Source organism: Bactrocera latifrons, unplaced genomic scaffold, assembly GCF_001853355.1.
Source record: "Bactrocera latifrons isolate USDA-ARS-PBARC rearing strain unplaced genomic scaffold, ASM185335v1 scaffold_185, whole genome shotgun sequence".
Lineage (NCBI taxonomy): Eukaryota > Metazoa > Arthropoda > Insecta > Diptera > Tephritidae > Bactrocera > Bactrocera latifrons.
Genome location: NW_017535352.1, coordinates 124,756 through 146,339, shown reverse-complemented (window position 1 = coordinate 146,339; position 21,584 = coordinate 124,756). Strand labels below are relative to the sequence as shown.

Genomic DNA, 21,584 nt, shown 5'->3' with positions numbered 1-21,584 from the left:
AAATGAAGCAACTATACCAACTAGACTATATTCACCCAGACAATATTAATCTATCCACATTTGCTATATTGTACACGGTAGAATCAAACAGTGCGAAGTCGTTTCAATGACAGGGATTCTAAACGGGATCAGGAACTGAAGTCAAGATTCCGTTTAATCTCTGAGTGAATCTATGTATCTGTATATGAACCTCGCTATTGTCTAAATTGCAAATGATGAATTAAGGGGTTGAACAGCCGAAAAAAGTGAATTTTTCCGAATTTTTTCTGAGAAAACTTTATTCGTATTTATTTATTCAACTAGAAATTTGTAGACATGTGCGGTATCTTTTAACTGTATTTTAAGACTTAATATTAAAAAAATAACTACAGCTAGGCAAAATAAAATTTTTTTTGACAAATTTTGAAACAAAAAAAAAAAAAACAATTTTTGACCAAAAAGATCGTGTTAAACTTTCAGAATAATAGGATTAGCCGTTTTCTAGTAATGTTGGTCACCGACTTTGAAAATACCATTTTGAGAAAAACGCGTTTAAAGTTTCTTCAAATTTACGTGAAACTTCAAAAATATTCACCGGAACGATGGAACTTTCTGTGTGTTTTCTTAATTATGTGTACATTAAGAAAATAAAATTAAAATAATCGATTTTTTGTAAAATCTAATTGTATATAAGCATTAAATTGTATAAATGGTACATTTTCAAACCATTCGAAATATAATTAAAAATTTTCCAATATCCATTTTTTATGTAATTGTAACAAAATTTTACTATCATTCTTCAATTCGAAAATCCATACTGTTTATAATCATAAAGTATTAACCAGCACTGTATTTTTTATTTCTCTTCAGGTGCAACTTATTATAAAGAGAGCCATATTTTCTCTCATTGCCAATAAAAATACTTTGAAAGCCACTGGCTTACACAATAGAAATATATAAATAAATAAGCAAAAAGTGGGTGTGCTGCTTCGTCTGCTCTCCTTTGTAGGCACATTTGCTGAAACCCTGTGTATAACGGCAGATCACCAGTTGGCAGTCGTTGAAAAGAGACAGCAGCACATATACAAGTTGTTTACAAGATGTGGGCTAGCCGCATTAGTGGTGGTTCTGTGTGTTCGTTCCGATCGTATCGAATTCCGATTCAGTTACAAAGCAGACAAATGCAACAACCAGCAAAAATGTGAGCAACACAAATTATGAATACAAAAATAAAAATAAAATTGAAATTTGCAGCGAGCAACTAAAACAATATCCCTATCGCCACCACGGCCATCATCTGCAACAGACACCGTCACCATGTGAGCGGTTGAGTGTTGAGTGGCGCAAACGTCAACGGCAACCAAAGCTAACAATGCACAAACAACAAACGGACAGGGAGCGCCGAGCGCACTCATTAGTTTCGAAGCAGCACAGAGTAGCTGGCGGATGTGTGATACTCGCACCAATTGTGGGATACAGACAACAGACAACCAGCAGATACATTCGACGAATTCAGTTTTTCGTACTCCGTGTTGGCGTGTGGTTCGTTCGTCGTGTGTTATAACGTTTCAGCGTGACGGACGTTTCGTTTGCATACAATCGTTCGGAGGATACGCTGCATGCGCGTGCGATATCCATACACCGTCGGTGGTAAATTACAAAACAGACGTATGTATACGAATTGCGTATTGTCGTTTAGTGTTGAATATAAAATGTAAATAAAAAAAATATAAAAAAGGATTAAAAACAAAAAAGGATACACCAAACGGTAGACTCACCAAAAGGCACAACGAAGACACTGAAACTTTATTATTTCAAGCGATCCACGAAATTTCTACTTTAATTATTTGCTGTTATTGTTTTATTATAATTTTGTTGTTTTTAACCTTTGACTGTTGCGCGTCTCGCAGCTTTTCCGCGCGATCTGAGTACATTTCACTATTCTTCTTACTATACGCTCTGCATCAGCAGCAATCTGTGACGTCTAGCGCTGATTTGTTGGCGTTGTTATTGTCGAAATTGCTAAACGTTTTCTGCGCTGCAATTAATTAAATGTATCTTAACGTATGTTTCAAGTGTGTGGCGCGAATCGAATAAATTTGCTTTTGTTTTATATTCGGCAGCTACAGCGACAATTGCTCTACTTTTTTTTGTGTAATTTACTACTTGTTGGCATTGGAAAACACGTGCTGTGACTAATAGCTGAAAATATCTAAATTGGCAGAATCCCGTTGCTGGTGCAAAAAAATGTGAATTAAACCTGGCAAAATACAAGTGACAAAGCAAATGCCCAATATATGGACTGTTCGTTAAAAAATTAACAAAGAAAACTGGAAAAAGTGCAATTTTGTTTCGGAACTACGCGCGGTAGCGAAATCTGAAAATCAGACAGAAATAGCAAAAAATTACTTTAACGGATTAAATTCATATGAGAAAAAGCAAAGGTTTGTATATAATATTAAACAATTAATTATTGAATTATTGTATGAAATTTAACAGTTTGTTTTTTTGCACTTGAGGAGGTCTTCCAAAATACATAATCTGTATTCCAAAACAATTTATCATTTCTGTGAACATTAGGCAAAATTAAAGGAAACTGTTTGAATTTGTTACACTTTTCTTCTACAAATATAGCTTTTAAGAAATTTTGAAACTTGTTAAAAGTTTAAGATTATAGATTCCCAACTTCATTTTTGCCGTCGGTAGTATGAATTCAAAAATATCGAATTCTTCAAAAGTAGCATATGTATATGTACATGTATGTAGATACAGTATATCTGCAACTCAAATGCAAAATAACTCTCATCACTTTTCATAACGTTATAAGTGAAGGTAAAACGATATAATAGAAACCACTCATATTGAAACCAACTTTGAGTTTGGGCTATAAAATAGTTGTATCTTGGTTGATGTATCTGATAGCGATTTTCGAATTTTTTGATGATACGTTGCTTTGCATTTTAGGTGACGATATGTACTTTCATATATACATATGTACTTATATGGGCGGTACTATATACATATGCTGTAAAATAAAATAATCAGTAAAACAATATTTATCCGATCGCTAAAAACTTAAGTGGTTTCAAAAAATCGAATTTTGTTTTTATCTTATTAAATTCTACAACACCTCTATATTGCCCCAAATTTTCAAGTTGATCCGAGTAATAGTTTTGGAGTCACAATCTTGAGAACTTGTGTACTCGAGGCTAAGTACGCCGTCTTTGAACACGTTTTTCTCGAAAGCGTGTTTTTGTAGTCGGTTTTCGCAAGAGCTATTCATCCGATCTTCAAGAAATGTAGCATTTATAGTTTAATTTACAACAGCGCGACCGACGTTCTTCCTTGTCGCTTTTTGGCGCCAATTGGAGACTCCAATTTTCCAAGATTTGCGGTATTCGTCAATGCGCATAGGATCATATAGTAAATATATCATAGAACCTTTCTCTCATCAGATGTTGTCATCGTCCATGTCTCTCCACCATAATGCAGGACGAGGATGATGAGTGACTTGTATAATTGGTATTTTTTCTTCGGGAGGGTACAAAAAATTAATTAGTCATCAGTTGTTCTTCGTCCTCATTCCTTAAGATTAAATCACATTAAGTTCATAACCTTAAAAAAGCAGAGTGTGTGTCCTCATCCTCGGATCCAACAGATCTCACACCGTTCAGTTTCTTTTGCCGAGAGACAGCCTTGACTTTTTTTATAATAGCGAAGTTAATTGTTTTTTATGTGATGGAAAGATTGAGTAAAAATTAGAAATTTTACTTTCCAAAAGCAGAAAAATTCTTCTATTACCTCTTTCAAAAGTATCAACAATATCACATTTAATGCTTTAAAAACTTATGAGGTTTGTCCAGAGAATCATGATATATTCTTTTATATATTCACTCTGTCCGAATACTTCAATTACTGTTCCAATCATTTCTGAGGAAGACACCTTACTGAATTTAAAACAGTTAAAACCATATTTTAGATACGGTTCAGATATTATATCACCAATTTCTTTCTGAAAAATAGTCTTCTTCTCTGCATGGATTTCGAAGAGGCAAATCTACTCTAACAAATTTACATGAACTTGTAAACCATGTGTTAATGGGTTTTAGGGAACATAAGTACACGTATGCTATATACCCTGACTTTAGCAATGCTTTCGATTAAGTTAATATCTCAACTTTCGTACCTAAACTGTATATGCTGGGCTTTCAACCAGATTTCTTCAATGCGCACCTTCTTATCTTCATAATAGCACACAGCGAGTGATATTTGTGAATATTCTTTCATATTCAATTAAGGTCTCTTCAGGAGTTCCGCAAAGTAGTCATATTGGATGGATTCTGTACTTGTTATTTACTAATGATAGCCTTCGGTCATATACATGTGTAATTCTCAAAAATAGTATTATATGGCGACGATGTAAAACTTTTTAATTCATATATCATATACAAGGTGGGTTTCAAAGTAAACAGAACCATTTACATATATGCCAACTGATGCTTTAGATTCTGCTATCTTTATCGATTGTCCAGTGAGATTTTCATGACATTTCATCTATTGGAACTGAAGTTAATGCGTTTTAAGAGTCAGTATGTTTTTGTTATCGGTACGAAATTGAACTTCGAACAAAGAGCCAACGTTAAATTTTGTTTTAAAATCGTTAAAACTTTTACCAATACGTTTCAATTGATGAAACAATCAAAATCCGTGATCACCGGAAATTCCATTGAAACTGTGCGTGAAGTCATCAAAAATCAGCCGAAATCATCATTGAAATTCATGAAAATGGAATTGAACATCTCCAAAACAACGCTTTATCGCTTTTGGACCGAACATTTGGGCTTACCAAGGGTGTTTGCACGGTTTGTTCCGCACAAATTGACTGACGAACAAAAATTGCTCAGAATCCAACATTCGAAGGGCATCATTGTGATCGATTATTTCACCAAAAATCACATTTTAACCATTAACCACTCCCCGTATTCACCTGATATAGCACCGTGCGACTCTTCCTTTTCGGAAAAAATGAATTTGTCCATGAAAGGAAAGCGTTATGCAGGCGTAGAGGCCATTCAAAAGGCTTGCACCGGCATACTGGCGGCCATACCAGCCAACGAGCTAAAACACTCGTTCGGCATGCTTTTGGACCGTGCAAAAAGCTGTATTGAAGCAGAAGGAGACTTTTTTTGAATAAAATGAATAAATTTTGCCGAAAAAAATCTGTTCGTTTTTTTTTTTTATAATCCTGTTTACTTTGGAACGCACCTTGTACATGCATATTACACTTCAATAGGTGAAAGGTGTTTGTTGCAAATAGACTTCAACAATTTGGTTGCTTGGTGTGATAGAAATGAATTGATATTTCATTAATACAAGATTATACACAAGTTTTTAACTTTGTAGATAGGAATCTAATTCTAGTTTTCATATTGATACCATAGATAGTCTTCGAAGCAAAAGGTGTTCTCAGTTTTGTTAAACGTTAAAGAATTTGAAAAACCGTTTGTTAACAAAACATTTTTTACAACTTTGGTTAGACCCATATTGCAATCAATATGTCCATTCTAACTAGTTGCAGTCTGTTCAAAAATAATGTTTACTTTTTGCCTTAGCGCATTTTAGATTCTAGATTAAGTCTACCTTATCGTTCTAGCTTCACTTATTAGTCGTAAAAAATACTTGGCATTATATCTGTATTCTTGGTAAAAATCCTAAACGGAACAGTTTGCAGTTCTTTTCTCTTGTCTGTAGTTAAATTTAATATACCGGTTCGCTTTTCTAGGCAGTTTAGACCCTTACAGTTCAGATCTTGTAGATCAAAATTTTAACTCAACCAACAATGCCGTCACATATGTACATATGTCATTATTTTAATTCCCATTCCTGAATATTTATCTGACTCACTTTTCGGAATTAAAAAGACTAACATCAAAATATTAAAATAAAATAAAAACAAATAATAACTTGAATTTAGTTACCTTAATTCTGTGCCAAGAGAAAAATTCAATATTGACTAGTACCTCGCGCAATATATTGAATACAATTTTTCACTGCACGCACCGAAACATTTTAAGCATTTACCAGGCATTTAAAAAATTACTATATACTTGCTATTTTAAGAAAAACTCATAAGTATAATATTTCAAAGTTGAAAGAAGACAAGCACACACCTGGTGCAATTACACACAAACAAAAATGCTATAACACTAACAGCGCATAGAAACATATAATAGAACAACTTGCCAGTAGTTTGTGGCGTACACTTTTCCGCTCTTAACAAAGAAAAAATAATAAAAATGTGTTAAGTGACGATTTCTGCTCAATATTTTCCTCCAACCAATACGCCCCCTACGCATCACAGAGTTCTCTTGCCTTTTGTGTTTTTGTTTTTGTATTTTTAATTTTTTTATTCACTATGTAGGCACATCTCCAACTCATCACATTTTGTCTATAAATTTTGTAGTTTTTGAAATTTTGAAATCTCTTGCTGCTAAATATAAAAAACGGAACAACAAATAGATTTTCGAAATTTCGAATTATTCACTTTCTGTGGTGGCTAATCAATAAAACATTTAATATAGCGCTCCTTATTTAATCATGCTCAAGAATATTTACATTTGCATATATATATACACTTACAAACATACTTTTGTTTGTACATATGTGTGTAAGATATGCAGTGAGAAATCAAAGAAATCATAAGCTCAACAGCCATAAATTTGATATTTTTATCGGATATGTTTTTGCAGAAGTGTCAAAATGGTGCAGCTTTGTTGCGCTTTTTGTTGTTGCTTATTATTCTTTCTTTCCGGTTCTGTATGTGTTAATTTGCGGCTTTATTTGCTGCTCATTATTGATTTACTTGTTTGTTTATCTGCATCGCCTTAGTTGTTCGAAAATTTATTAATTGATTTTTATCACTTGATTTGCGAGAATTTGTGTAACAAAGCAATAACAAAAACCATAATAAGACTGAGCGTAGATATTGTGATATTTTTAGCAAATCTGTATGTGTTAGTAAATATTAAATCGAAAATATTTGGTATATTTTACGCTATTGTATCATTATAACATTTTATTAATTTCGTCCGGCGTTTATTTAAAGTAAATATTCAAACTATTTATTTTATTTTTGCACCAGATATATCTTTCTACGCTACCATAATTTTTCTAGTTATTGTGATATTTTAGTATTAGCCATAGTTTTGAAAAAATTGTTCGGGTAATTGGAACTTCTATGAGTCACACTGATTTTTTTGACACGTTCTTTTCTCTCGTCCACAAAAAATTTTCATTGAAATTTTTTCAGGTTCAATTTGACGCGGTCAATTTATTGGTCCACGGAATCACGGAATCGTTTAACATTATTCTTAGACTGGTAGAAACTCCTTTTGCGAGATCGTAGAAAACCTCCAGGCTTGCAGATAATGTTGAAAATAAACTGTTTCGCTCTACTCAAAGTAATCCCCCTCGACTCCAACACACAATACCGCCAACGTTTTTTCCAATACTCGACACAGTTGCTAAAGCACATTTCCGATATCGCCTTCAAGCCATCTAGCGATTAACGTTTAATGTCTTCAATCGACTCAGAACGGTATTCCCGGAGCGGTCGTTTCAGTTTGCTGAATAGCCAAAAGTGATACGATTCTAAATTAGGCGAATGCGGTAGTTGTAGCATGATATTGGTTAAAATGTCGACGAAAAACTCACGAAGAACCAATATAGTGTTCAACGATGCATTATCCTGGTGTAAAAAACAAAAGTTGTCATCTCAAAATTCCGGCCTCGATAATCGAAAAAAAGGTCAACATAGCCTTAATTTTTGACCTGCTTTGACAAGGTTTTTCGGCTTCGGTTCACCTTTGTCACGATATTCGGCCGATTTATCGTCTGTTTCTGGGTCGTAAGCATAGACCTAAGACTCTTCGCCTGTAATAATACTTTTCACGACATATTGGTAGTCAGGAAGCATTGTTTCACAGACGTTAATGCGGGCCTGTTTTCCGAAAAAATTTAGTGATTTTGGAACCATATCAAAAATGGACCTATTTTTGATATTTCAAAAGTGAAACCACTGATTCTTTTGATACTCCAACGTTGACAGGCACATCTCTGACTGTTAATCGTCGATTCTCAAGTATCAAATTCTTTATTTATTTACGTCTTGATCATCATGTTGATGGCCGTCTTGGACGTGGGTCGTCGACAACGCATTCTCGACCCTCTTTGTATAATTTGTACCAATCAAAAACAGTTGTACGCGACAAACAATCATCACCGAAGGTCTTTTCCAACATTCTGAACGTTTCGGCACCAGAAAATTGATTCCGCACACAAAGTTTAATGGAACCTCTTTGTTGTATAACTTCACTCATTGTACAGATCGCCGAATCCAATTTATGTACTTCTGATAGATAAGCTTCTACTAAACACCAATGATTATTTTGATGCGATATTTGGCGCTGATGTCACTGACAGTCATACCAACTTAAAAAAAATATATTTTTAAAATTAAAAAGTCTTACTATGTTTTGATCACGGTATGTGTTGTATATGTGTTAAAAACCGTGGTTGAGAAATCTTTTAGTTGCATTTGTTCTCTTATGACTTTTTCAAAAAATAAAAATCCTTTACGGGGAATGCGAGATAAGACAACCGTCTCAAAAAGAAATTCACTTAACGAATATTAGGTCATTTGGAACAGGCTTCATAAAAGATGTATGGAAATTCGGCTTACTTATTAAATATTTGTTTTGAAACAAATACCGAATATTTTTATGTGCTATTTTAGAGTAGTTATAATGAAAATCCAAAATGATATTATCCATGCCATCTCTTACTATTTAGGCTACTCGAAAATTGTTAAAAAATTTGTCAAAGTCACGTGAAGGAAGCTAAACGTTTTTACTACCAGTACCAACGGCTTTTATTATATTTATTGCTTATTAACAGTAAGATTTTACTGCGCAAAACTCTAAGTATTACATGTTTCAAAAAGTTTTTCGATTGGTATCAAAAGTCTCAAAATACTGTTTAAATTTTTCAGAGAAGTGTAATTGAACTCTTCAACTTCAATTTCGAAATGTGGTTATCACTTATCTCACATCAATTGTTATTATCGATTTGAAATTCTGCACACATTCTCTCGCCAAGAAGCTGCTCATTTCTTGGAACCACCTATATCAGATCATTATAATATATAGCCGCCATACAATTGATCGATAAAAATCAATTTTTTTATGAAAAACGTTTTTATTTGTGCAGAGTATTCGAAGAGCTTAATATTTCTGGTTTCTAAATGTTATGCTTATTTATTCTGGCTGCATAAAACCTATGCATACATACATATATCATATAGTCACTAGCGAACAGCGGCTAATTCCGCATAAATCTAAATTAAATAAAATGTAAAACTTAATTTTGAAAAATATTTAGTACAAAGCTATTATTATCAGCATTTACCTCCCGTCATCCTGGCTATTTTAAACCATTGCAGATATTTTCGCTTTCCGCTGTCAAAACCACACACACTTTTCTGAGTATATTAAACGCTACAAGCGCGCGGCTGTGACGTGAAAAACTATAATTTAATACAATTAAAATAAACATATTTCTAATATTATAAAAGGCAAAAACAACTATTCGAATCAGCTAAAAATATACAGTGGGACAACGGGCAATTTATCTATTTTGGTAGCACAGCACAAGTATATGTGTATGTATGGAGGCACATGAGCGGGCGATAATATATGCGTGTGCGGGTGGCTTGTCTGCCAACGAACAACGAAAATAAAAACTGTTATAACAACAACAAACACAAGTAGAAGCCCTCCTTTTGCATATGTATAAGCAACGACAGCAGTTGCCAATGGTGGCTTTTGGCCTGTCGTTGCTAGTCCAACTTGGCTGTCATAAATTTCAATTAATTGCCATGAAAGTGGCTAGTTTTAATGCAAAACCAAATTTAATATCCTCGACGTCTTTGTCTAAAGTGGCAACACTGCGCGCATGCAGCTATGCGTGTGCTGACGTGCGAACGTGCGTCTTTCGGCCACTTAAGCAGCTGCTTTGACATTTCTTTTGCAATATGTACTTATACGACTATTTCCGAACTCAACTGGACCGCTCGACTGCGCTGCCGTGCTCGTAAAACTTCTTGCCAACGCAATGGCTTTCTATTTCACGGCATCTAGCTATCGCTTACAAATGCAGCAGAAGCAACACACTCGGCGCACTGCGTCCACAACGGGCCGTAGATCATAAGCGATCATGTTTATCAACCGCAGTAGTTACATGTGCGTTATTGTAGTTGTAGGTGGTAGCAATAACAGCAGCAGCAGCAATAATAATTTGCCGCCCACCAGCTGCTGTTGCGGCGCAGTCATAGCCATAAGTGTTGTTGTTTTAATTTATGTGCTATTTCTATAACTTCTTCGCCGTCCTCATCGTCTTCCTCTGTTCTATAAGTGTTGTTATGAATGTTTTCATATTTTCTGCATTTCATTAATAAATTCACAGTTATGTCATTCATTATTCTCACGCATGTACGAGTGTTTATGATCAGATATGATAATTTACATGTGTATGTATGTATATGCCTGCACAAACGAAGCAGCAATGCACAAATTACGCGTAACAGCATTTGATGTCAAATTTATCAGAGGAAGTGTGTGAGAAAAATGTTTAAGAATTCTCGCATCGTCGAATGCGAAAATAATGTTTATGCACTTTTCCGTATGTAAAATGTGTATGTTCACATGTATGTACATTAGGGTGATTCAAAAAAAATTTTGTTTTCGTTTGGTACTCTGAAAAATGGGTTCCTAGACACCTCTAAGGAAGCCTCTCCAAGAATGAGTTTTTAATTGTAACGGGAAGGTCCTCCTTTACAATTTTCTATTTTTTCTTATTATCATATAGAAAGTTTGACATCTCGCTTCCAACTACTTGAAAAAATATCTTATTCCTTAAATTTTGTAGGAAATTGAATGCTCTACAAAAATGGTTGTACGATTTTTTCGTAAACCCAACCGTTTAAAAGATATTAACAGTTAAAGTTTGATTATTTCTGGGAAAATTTTTTATTTCTTATGAATTTTATAAAGATATTTACATTTTTTTTAATCAGAATTAAAAACTGAAAACTTATTTTTCAAAATCGAAATTATTTCATAATCAGAATTAAAAAATAAAAATTTAATTTTCCAAAATCGAATCAAAACTGGTTTTTAATTAAATTTTTAAAAAATCAAAATTTAAAATTTAAAATTTAATTTTTTATAGTCAGAATTAAAATTAGAAAATTAAACTACTAAAAATTTCAAAATCGAAATTAGGAGTTGAAAATTAAATTTTCAAATCAGAATTAAAAATTTAAAATTAAATTCTCCTTAATTAAAATTAAAAATTGATAATTAAATTTTCAAAATCAAAATTAAAAAGTCGAAAATTAAATTTAAGTTTTTTAGTAAAGCAAATTTCTAGTTCAACTACAACAATTCTGAGTATGAGATTATCCAACGTTCTTGAAACAAACTATTCAAACTCAGGGGTTACGTGGGTTTACGGGTTTCAAAAAATCGATTTTTTTATTGTCTTATTCTGTTAAATTTTCAAGTCTATCCAGGTAATAGTTTCGAAGATACAGCATTGAGAATTTGTGGGCTCGGGGCTAGCTAGGCTAACTGCGCCGTCTTTAAACGCGTTTTTCTTGAAACTATGTTTTGAAGTCGGTTGGCAAGATTTTCCGAGAACTATTTAACCGATCTTCATGAAATTTAAACCGGTCTATAGAATACAATTCTTAAAGGCTTCGACGAATTATTAAAACTATTTGAAAAAAATAAACTGCACAAAAATTTTTTTTTTTTTTTTTTGTAAAAATGTTTGACAAACCTCCAAATTTCATTATTTCCTTAGTGCAAGTTTTTAACCAGAACATGTTTTTTCACTTTAAATGATCCTGTAAAGAGTTATTTTGCCAACGCGGGCGCATCACTTTTCCGAAGGGTCACCGGAAATGTAGTCGCAAAGGCCGAGCTTAAAATATTTTTTCCCAGATATTTCAGATTTTCTTTGTAAATCGTGCGTGTTTGTAACAATAAAAAATTGTAAGCAAATATTTTGTTTTTTGTATGAGAAAAAATTTTTTAAATAAAGACTGTTTTTGCCCGAGAAATCTATATAACTCCTTAAGTAAATGTGAAAAAAAGCTACCGCAGTTCCTTAGCTTCTTATATTTTTTTTAATTTAAACACACAAACATTTCAGGATATTTGTGCAAAAGGCAACCTTTTGAAATACCAACCACATAGCTATTTGAAGCTCATAAGACACCTATTAAAAACGCCAGTCAAGTAATGCAACAACAATTTTGTATAACCGAACGTTTGATTCAATTCATTCATAAACATAGAAATGTTTGCCATAAGAAAGTTTATTAAAAGTAGCAACATACAAATGACAGGCAAAAAACTTTAATTAACTTAACTCATGTCTTCATGGCGGTGCAAATTTTTCTACGACACTTGAAGGAAACAAAAGAGCCCTCAGCAAATAACAGGAAAATTTACACATACATATAAGTATACTTATAAGGACATAGCCATGTGTACATATGTACATACATATTATGTAAGTGAAAAGCAGAATATAGATTTGTTGTGCCCTGCACTTTGCTTGGTGGGAATTGAAAAATGTTTGTTGCTGACAGCATTACATGCGTCGCTGGCAAGCAGAAGAGCAGACGACAACGGCGCACCAGTGCTTGTTGTTGTTGCGCTAAAATGTGAATGCAGCAAAATGTTGCTGCATTTAAAAGGAAATATGGTGTGTTGTTGCTGTTGTTCTTTAGTTGGTTACTTATGTTTGCTGTTGGTGCGACGCGTTGCGACTTTCCATCGCTCACTGTGACACAAACGATTAAGCGCACACACACGTCCACTCCGACTGGCTGCTGTTTGTTTTTGTAAATTAATGACTTAATTTTTGTGAAATTCGTAATTGCAGAAATTTCATTCATCATTCAAATTCAAATTTAGCTGTTGCAATGAATTATATTGCGCCGCATATGGCCAACCAACTGAAAGACTGTGCGACTGTGTGACCATGCGACTGCATGTGTAAATGTGTGTGCACTGGTAGACTGTAGCGCATTAACATTTGCTTTGATATGCAATTATTTACTCTGTTTTAATGTCATCTCGTTGCCCTTTTTGCTATGCTTGTTATTGTTGCTCTAAATATGTTTGGTTTTTTCTTTTTTCAAGTATTTTCTTTTAATTTGCATTTTTATTATTATTGCAAAGTATTAATTTAGACACTGTTGACTTCCAGTTAGCCTGTACTACTACGTAGTTGGCTTTTAGTAGAGTATTTTAAAGGTTGTTCTTGTTTTTAAATTTGTCTATGCTTTGTAGTAAAATTTAGCTTAAATTGGATTAAATTAATGTCTGCTTTTCTGTCTGGGGCAAAACTAAATAATTAAAACTTGGTTTGAACCAATCAGTTTGAATGGCAGCTACATGCTGGCGTCCGATATCGGCGGTTTCGATAAATTTATAATTTCGATAGCTTAGAAACTGTTGGACTAACTAAAACAAACAGACAGACAGGCAGACGTACGGATATGGCTAAATCGACCCAGCTCGGTACGCTGATCATAAATATTTCATAGGGTCTCCAACGTTTCATTCTGTTCTTTTTATTTTTTATTCTTATTATATCTTGTATCGGAATAATTTCTAAAATTTGGATGATCTAAAAAGACGTCTACAATCGAAGTTTCGTCTTTTTTGCAAATTCGAGCTTCGAACAGGAAGTACCGTATTGATTGACGATCGGATGACGCAGAAAGAGGGATAGAAAAGCAGAGATCTGTCGTTTTCCCTGTTTTACAGGAGCTGTGTTCTCGCATGTTTGGTTTGCAAGACCAAATGATGACAAGCTGTTTCAATTATTTCTTACCACGGAAAACGGGGGAATATAGTTGATAGACAAGTCATTTGTGGAAATTATTTCACTGTATAAGCTGATTAATCCATCAGCTGTGGTACATTCAACAACAACAACAACATCATTGAGCTGCTTGCGCACGTTATCAAACTCGAATGTCCCAGGCTCTTCTCCCAAGGGATATCATTACCAAACAAGATAACTTCACTAGCTACTAGCTACTCTACTAGCTACTAGCTACGCTCTCTAGCTACTGCCTTAGGAACAGTACAATCATGTTGTACACTGACGAAAAAGTTGGATGACGGACCACACCTGTATATACATATGTAGTTTTCCGAGTATATTCATATAGCTATACTAAGCGATAGTCAAGCCGCACTCAAAGCTTAAGCCAAGTACACCTTATTTGGGTGCCAGAGCTTGCCCGCTCCGCAGCATCCACCAACATGGTGGACCGAAACCTTTCATTGGTCCCCACATCATAAAGGAGCTGCTCCGTAAAGGTGAAGCAGTGGGTAGGGGAAGCTTTGGCAACAACTCCTGCCCCATGCCAAGTGGCTAATGGGTGGTTACAACCTTAAAATGTTTAAATATGTAATCAATATCCCAAAAGGAAAAACTCAAGCTACTTGTCGTCTTCTACATTGTTAGCTCAAGAAACATATATATAACATCTGCCTAAAGCTCCATAACACCTGCAAATTGACTGCACAGTAGTCTGTAGGCGCAGGACAAAGGCCCTAGGATACATGTCTCCAAATATTGATCACATCGCCTCAATAGCAACTATCAGTATATTAGAATATATCAATTTGCTGGAGCTAGGTGAGAAGGTGAGATTTCTGTGCGTCTGAAGTAAACTTGACTGACTACTCAATCGTTTTATAGTTATTAATGCTTAAAATGTTTAAAAAGTCTAGTAAATGAATGAAAATATCCCATAAGTAGTGTTTCCCTCCTATGAGATTTGATTCACAATAATTATGGATATTTCTATCTATAACAGTAATACTATACATATTAAAATATTTATTTTTGTACCATTTAAACGCGAATGGCTTTTAATGCTCCCACCTAAAAGTTTGTAGTGGTCGAATAAAGGCATAATCTAATGGAAAATTCAGGTTTTTGTACCACTGAGTAAGGTTTAAGAAGTCGTTCGACCACTTTTGAAATGAAGTTTTGAATAAAATGTTGCGCACCTAGGACAAAAGCATTTAAGAATACCTCAGCAACAAGTACTCGGCAGTAAATTAAATGGATAAATAAAGTAAATTTTACAAAAGAGAACCAAAAAAAAAAGAAAAGAATTGTAAAATAATTTCGGGCAATTTTTAAGTGCATCATTGATCTAAATATAACTTTTAATGCACTTGGTTAGTTGTGTTTTTCAAATTTGGACGAGCACTTAACTTTATTTGCCTTTCATTGGACGTGAGTACTACAAAAATTTATATTATATAACTGATGAATGCGTAGGCATGCATATTTACCAATATTAAACGCTTAAAATAATATTTTCATGTCCAAATAAATATTGTTTTTGTGCTCTTTATGCAGAAATTTTACGAAAATGTCCACTGCAATTAATATCTACATGCTGAAATTTTCTTTAATTTATGCATTTTATTTACAAATTTCAAAAAGAAAATATACGAATAAAATTTTGATCACCTTCCGCGTATCTAGATTACACTACAAGTGCGCCTACATACCTAACTAATTATATTTGCGCGACATTTTATCACAATTTTAAACGAATTTCTTTCAAAAGATTTTACCTGTTGTCACATTTTTCAGTCGCTCGTGTAGAAATTCTACACTTAAATGCAATGCAGCATGTCTCCTTAAGCAATTTAATCAAAATCAGCGGTGAACGTGTGCAGACATGCCGATATGCAGGTGCCTACAGCACACATGTGTGAAATGAATGTGAGTCGTATAGCCGACGTGGCGTATGAGTGATCAGTCACCAGTTATGCGTTGTTGCTGTAAGAATTAGCACAGTGCTGCATTTCATATGCAGAAATATCTATGTACATATATACATACATACACATGCTATTAATTACGATTTTACGCAAACACATACATACATGTACATATTCCGAGGTATGTATGCATGTGTATATTTGCTGTCTCTTATACACATCTAGATGTGTATAAGAGACAGGTGCTGCATTTCATATGCAGAAATATCTATGTACATATATACATACATACACATGCTATTAATTACGATTTTACGCAAACACATACATACATGTACATATTCCGAGGTATGTATGCATGTGTATATTTGTGCGTGCATGCGTATATTTTTATAATTATTTCTGCATCATTTTGTATATTGCCACCGTGTGTCGTTTATCTTTTTGATGTTCTTGTACGCTTTACAAGAGTTCAGGCGTGTCGCCTCGCATTTGTATCGCATCGTTTCGTATCGCATGACATATCTACGACATGAAATGCCTTATCCCCACTGTTAATATACATATATGTATATTATATGTACTTATACACTTATATGTATATATGTATGTATGTATACCCATGATTTAGGCGCAGCTATTTATATAAGTAGGCGATGATGCAGCAGCATTGCTGGCAGCAGGTGAATGACAGATTTTTATCAATTTTTCTTTAGCAGTGTTGTTGTCATAATGGGGACAACACTTAAATGCAGGTATGCATGTATGTATGTACGTACAAACAAATATATAATATATGCACAGACGTATTAGAAATGGTTTGTTTACGCCAATAAATTTAGAAAAAGTTGAGTTTTGTAAAGGTGAAAATTTTTATAGAAATTTTCATTGAAGGAATTGTTTGATTGCGAGTATGTATGTTGTTGAATATTTTTATAGGTACATATGTATACGAGTATTTACATTATATTTAAAGCAATTTAGAAAAATAAATGTCATACTTAAGTAATAAATTTATGAAAGCTGGTGAGAGACGAGAAGAAAAATATTTTTTAAAAATATGAAAAAGGGGGCATAAAAGGCATCTTGGCATGGGGTCAAATCAGCGATATGTTGAGGAACTTCGCTTTAGTGCTTTTTGTGGCAACAAATTCATCAATTGGGGAATGCCAGGAATCGGTAACGTAGTCTCTCTCTCACCACGAGTTCCACACTAAATTTGCGCTCCTCTATATGGCCACTGTAGGAAATGTGACAAGAACATACTCGCCTCAGTCGTTGTCACGTCCATCGCATTTCTTAGACGGCGGTGATGTCAGCCTTCACTCTACTGAGAACATCAACCAGCTGGGCAGGGACACCTTCCCAATTAAGGGACCGAATATTGCAAGTGCATGACCCAATATCGTTATTCTTAATGCGTTTGAAATGGTCGTCTTCAAAAGAGGGGTTTCTCTTCTGAGGCTAATTTGATATTATCATTGGGGCGCGTCCCAAACCCAGCGCACACCTGGGGGTAAGTATATTTCGCCTTCTCACTTTAGCTACCTAGAGGATACTTGGTCTAAGACCGGAGGTCATGAGCTCATTGAGCCATATGTAAAATAATCGTTTCTGGCCACTCCAAGTGAATGGGAGTCAAAGAGTTTTTCTCACTTGCGTGAACTTCTACACATGGCCCTTTCCTTCATCGTATTTAAATAGGAATCCGTCGTATTAATTAAGGAAAATTGCAGAGGAATGCTTTACACCATTTTTGGCGGTCGATTGGATAATATTAATTAATGAGTCTTATTCGTTAGGTTTGAAATATTTGGTTCTACAATGTCATCGGCTATAAATGCGGCTGAGCAAATCTCATTGTCCACCTCAATATCTGTAATTGTAATATTTTAAGAGCTAAATACGTGAACAGCCGTATATAAACTGGGATTCCTCCGAAAAATGCGGCTAAATTTTAAATTTCGATTTATGAAGAACTTCGAGTTAAGGAAATTTGAATGAAATTTGACTACTAAAAGCTATTGCCAATTCAAGAATTCGACTTAAGGAAAACTGCGAGTAATGGCAGTTCAACTGTATATCGAAGCATATTCTACAACATATTTGTTGTAAGTTCCACACCTTTCCTTTACAACGCTTTATAAAAACCCACAACTTTAGGGTAGTTAGGTCCTATTGGTAATAAAAAATAAATAAGAAATAAAAAAATTAATGTTTTCTTTTCTTGCTATGCTCTATAATAATGAAAGTGAATTTTCGCAAGCTATTTGATGACGGAGTCTCTTTATTCAAGTAATTTTTAGTAACAATCAACAGCTGTTTTATTTAAATTGTATTACGTCAGTTGCGCTGAATCACGCAGACAATCGCATCAAATCACAGCGCATCACAACACGAGCGCAATTGGATCACAACATAACGTACAACAACGAAACCAACAAATATCGGCCACCAAATATAAGCACACACATTCATGCATACATATGTATGTACGTACATTCATTACACATGTAGAATGTCGGCTGGTGGTAATCGATCGGGATCGGAATCGGCATAGACGATTTTATACGTCATACATAAACAAGTATGTACATATTTGTTTTTTCGCTGTGAAATTTAGAAGTTTGTACGAATACAGCGAAGAATGTAATTAGTTCGATTGCCGGCAAAACTCTGTAAACAAAATGTTTCGTATGAAAAGTAGAAAATTATAACGAATTTTCTTATGCTTACAAATATGAACACATATCTACGCACAGGAAACTTTACTGGATGCATATATTTCTACATACATGCGTATGCGTGTATGTATGTGTGTATACATATATACAATAAATGCACTTTGCCGCTTTGGCTGCACTCAGACGGCGGTCTAATATTGCCTACAAGTCGACGACTGTCGGCGGTTGAGGTTCTATTTTCATGTGAAATTGAAATGAATAAAGCAAAACGATGAAATGCGCAAAGAAAGAAAAACTTTGCGTTGGTATTTTCATTACAGATACACATGAAACTGAAAACAGATCCAAGAATATCTCAAATCACCAACAATGCTGCCACGGCAAGTGTGCAATAAACGGAAGAGCTAGCTAGCAATCTGGTATAAACCGATATGTGTTTGTGTATTATAGAAAATGCGTAAACGTAATGAGAAACCAGGCAGAAAGTTTCTTGTGTTGCATAATATACGTGTACGTACATATATTTACATACTTATAATATGTATGTATGTATATTTATAAAGTATATAAAGATGTGAGTATGGATATAAAATATAATGTCTATCTGAAATTCTAACAAGAAAAATAGCCAAAACACCCTTCAAAAATCCAAAAAATTCCGTACACGAACGTAATTATAATCGATTATATTTAATGGTAGCTAAAGGTTATAGTCGCCCGAGTTGAATTTTTTCGAAAGTTATATCGTTGTCGTAAGAAATAATCCATGTAAAATTTCGTGATATTCTTTATTAACTATAAAAGTTTTCCATAGAAGACATAAGGTTTTGATCGTTCAGTAGGTATGACAACTACATACATACATACATATATACATGCATACAGTGTGGCTACAGTGAGCCAATGTAAACAAATTTTACAGGTGTTGTAACGGTACTAATTGATACCTGCCTAAGACGAAACCATCCTTGTCTACGGAAGAATTTAATTCATGATTAAGGACGAACTGAAGTTCATATAGAAACAGTCCGTGAAATTTCTAATTATTAATTATTAAAAACGTGTTTCAATAGAAAGATTCAAAAAGAGTTTTCTTAAATGGTTACATGGGTTTCCTCGGGTAAAAACAGCCTTTTTCCAAAAATTTTTTCCTCACATAAAAATTTAATATTTTATAAGATTTTTTTAATTTTAAAACATACACTATTAACAAAGAAATTCTGAAATTTTTGGAAAGAACAATATATTTTAAACTTCGCCATAGTGACGCCATTTCCGGTGACCCTTCGGAAAAAGATGCTTCGGCGTTGGCAGCTAACTCCTTACAGGATAACCTTAAGTGAAGAAATACGTGTTTTACTTAAAATCGTTATTTAGAATTTAGTTGAAGGAAAAAAAACTGAAGTGGTTTTTTTACTTATGACTTTTTTACAAAAAAATTAATGAAATGAAAATATCGTAAGATTCTTTTATCAAAAAGTTGTGATCGAAAAAAATACTTCGTGCAAGTCTTTAAGAATTGTATGTTGAAGACCCGTGTAAAATTTCATAAAGATTGGTTGAGCAGCTCTCGAGAAATCTTGCCAACCGACTTCAAAACGCAGTTTCGAGAAACACGCGTTTAAAGATGGCACACTTAGCCCAGCTAGCCTCGAGCGTACAAGTTTTCAAGGTTTCTGAAACTATTACTCGTTGTAGAATTTAATAAGACAATAAAAAGAATAGATTTTTTGAAACTCGTAAACCCCGTAAGCGATGCTAAACATATGGTTGACTTCGGCCTGATCAATTATTCAAAAATATTGTTTAAAAATTAAAGTGTTGAGAATTTCTATATTGTATGTACACACATGCATACATATGTAGAATGCAAATATTAGTAGATTTTATTTTAGTTAGTTCTTTATGCTAATCATTTCGGCAAATGCCGTTTTCGCCGAGGGCTAGGGTATTATTTATGTAAGTTACAGACACTTGTAGATTCACTTTTACCGAAGCCTAAGCTAAAAAATACACACAACAATAAGAATACTAAATACGCCAATAATTTATAATATCCGATATATTTGTTATAGTATTTATTTTAAATTTTTTAAAACACCCCTCCCCATTGAACACTTTCTTATCAAATTCCACATTCTACAATTACTCTAATTCTGAACGCAAAAGTCAAAGTATCGAATTTATTTCATTAGCTAGTGGAAAACTTTTTCATTTACTTATATGTATCTGATGATAGGTATGTACATATGTATGTATAACAATATGATAAAATATAAATAATAACGTATAACGGAAAAGATCGTGCAGCAGCGAGATCACTGAAAGCGAATACGATCTGACGATTTCTGCTTTTACACGAACGTTGTCTGATGCCAAAACATACGATCCGATTGTATAGTAACCCCTCTGAGAAAAGTAATACCATGCGTTTTGTGTAAAGTGTAGCTGTGGAGGAGAATGATTTTAAGCAGCGCGCGACGTAGGTTGTGTAATTTTAGCATGCTTCTTAATAATGTATGAGTGGTTTATTTTCGAAAAACTGTTTTGATTCAAGCAAATGTACGACTAAGTATACGAGAAATCAAAGAAAAACCAATTAAAGAAAGCGAAAGCGCATCAAGTGTGTAAACGGGAGTGAGAAATAAGTGTTGTAGGAAATGTTATATGAGATATTATATAAGTGGGAAATATGGATAAGATCGAAACATTTTGAGTTTAATAATATTATTGTTGATATTTCTGGTTGATAAATATATGTATGTATTAAAAAAGTAATAAAGAATATTTACTTATACTAAACAAATATTTTTAAATCAAATAAATAATTTAAGCGTTAGCTTACTTGTAAAATAAATTATGAAGCTAGAAAAATATCTTTATTGAGTAGATAAAAATTATTTTGTATACAAATACTTAATTCTGTATAAATATACATATAGTATATGTATTGAAGTAATTTAAAATTCTGAGCAAAATTTTAAAATAATTATTTCGTGTTATTTTTATTTAATTGGCCGATATATGTATA

At 33.7% G+C, this 21,584-nt stretch overlaps 1 protein-coding gene across 2 annotated transcripts in view; it reads left to right on the top strand.

Annotated features, from left to right (window-relative positions):
• The first annotated feature begins 1,464 nt into the window (after positions 1–1,464).
• Positions 1,465–21,584, top strand: part of LOC108967360 (protein sine oculis) — a 69,999-nt gene continuing 49,879 nt past the window's right edge. Inside the window, exons 1-2 of one of the 2 annotated variants that reach the window (XM_018930713.1) lie at positions 1,465–1,647; positions 2,204–2,423. The gene's annotated coding sequence lies outside the window, so the exon portion shown is untranslated. Of the gene's footprint in view, positions 1,648–2,102; positions 2,424–21,584 lie in introns of both variants that reach the window. The other variant, XM_018930712.1, reaches the window with a different exon arrangement.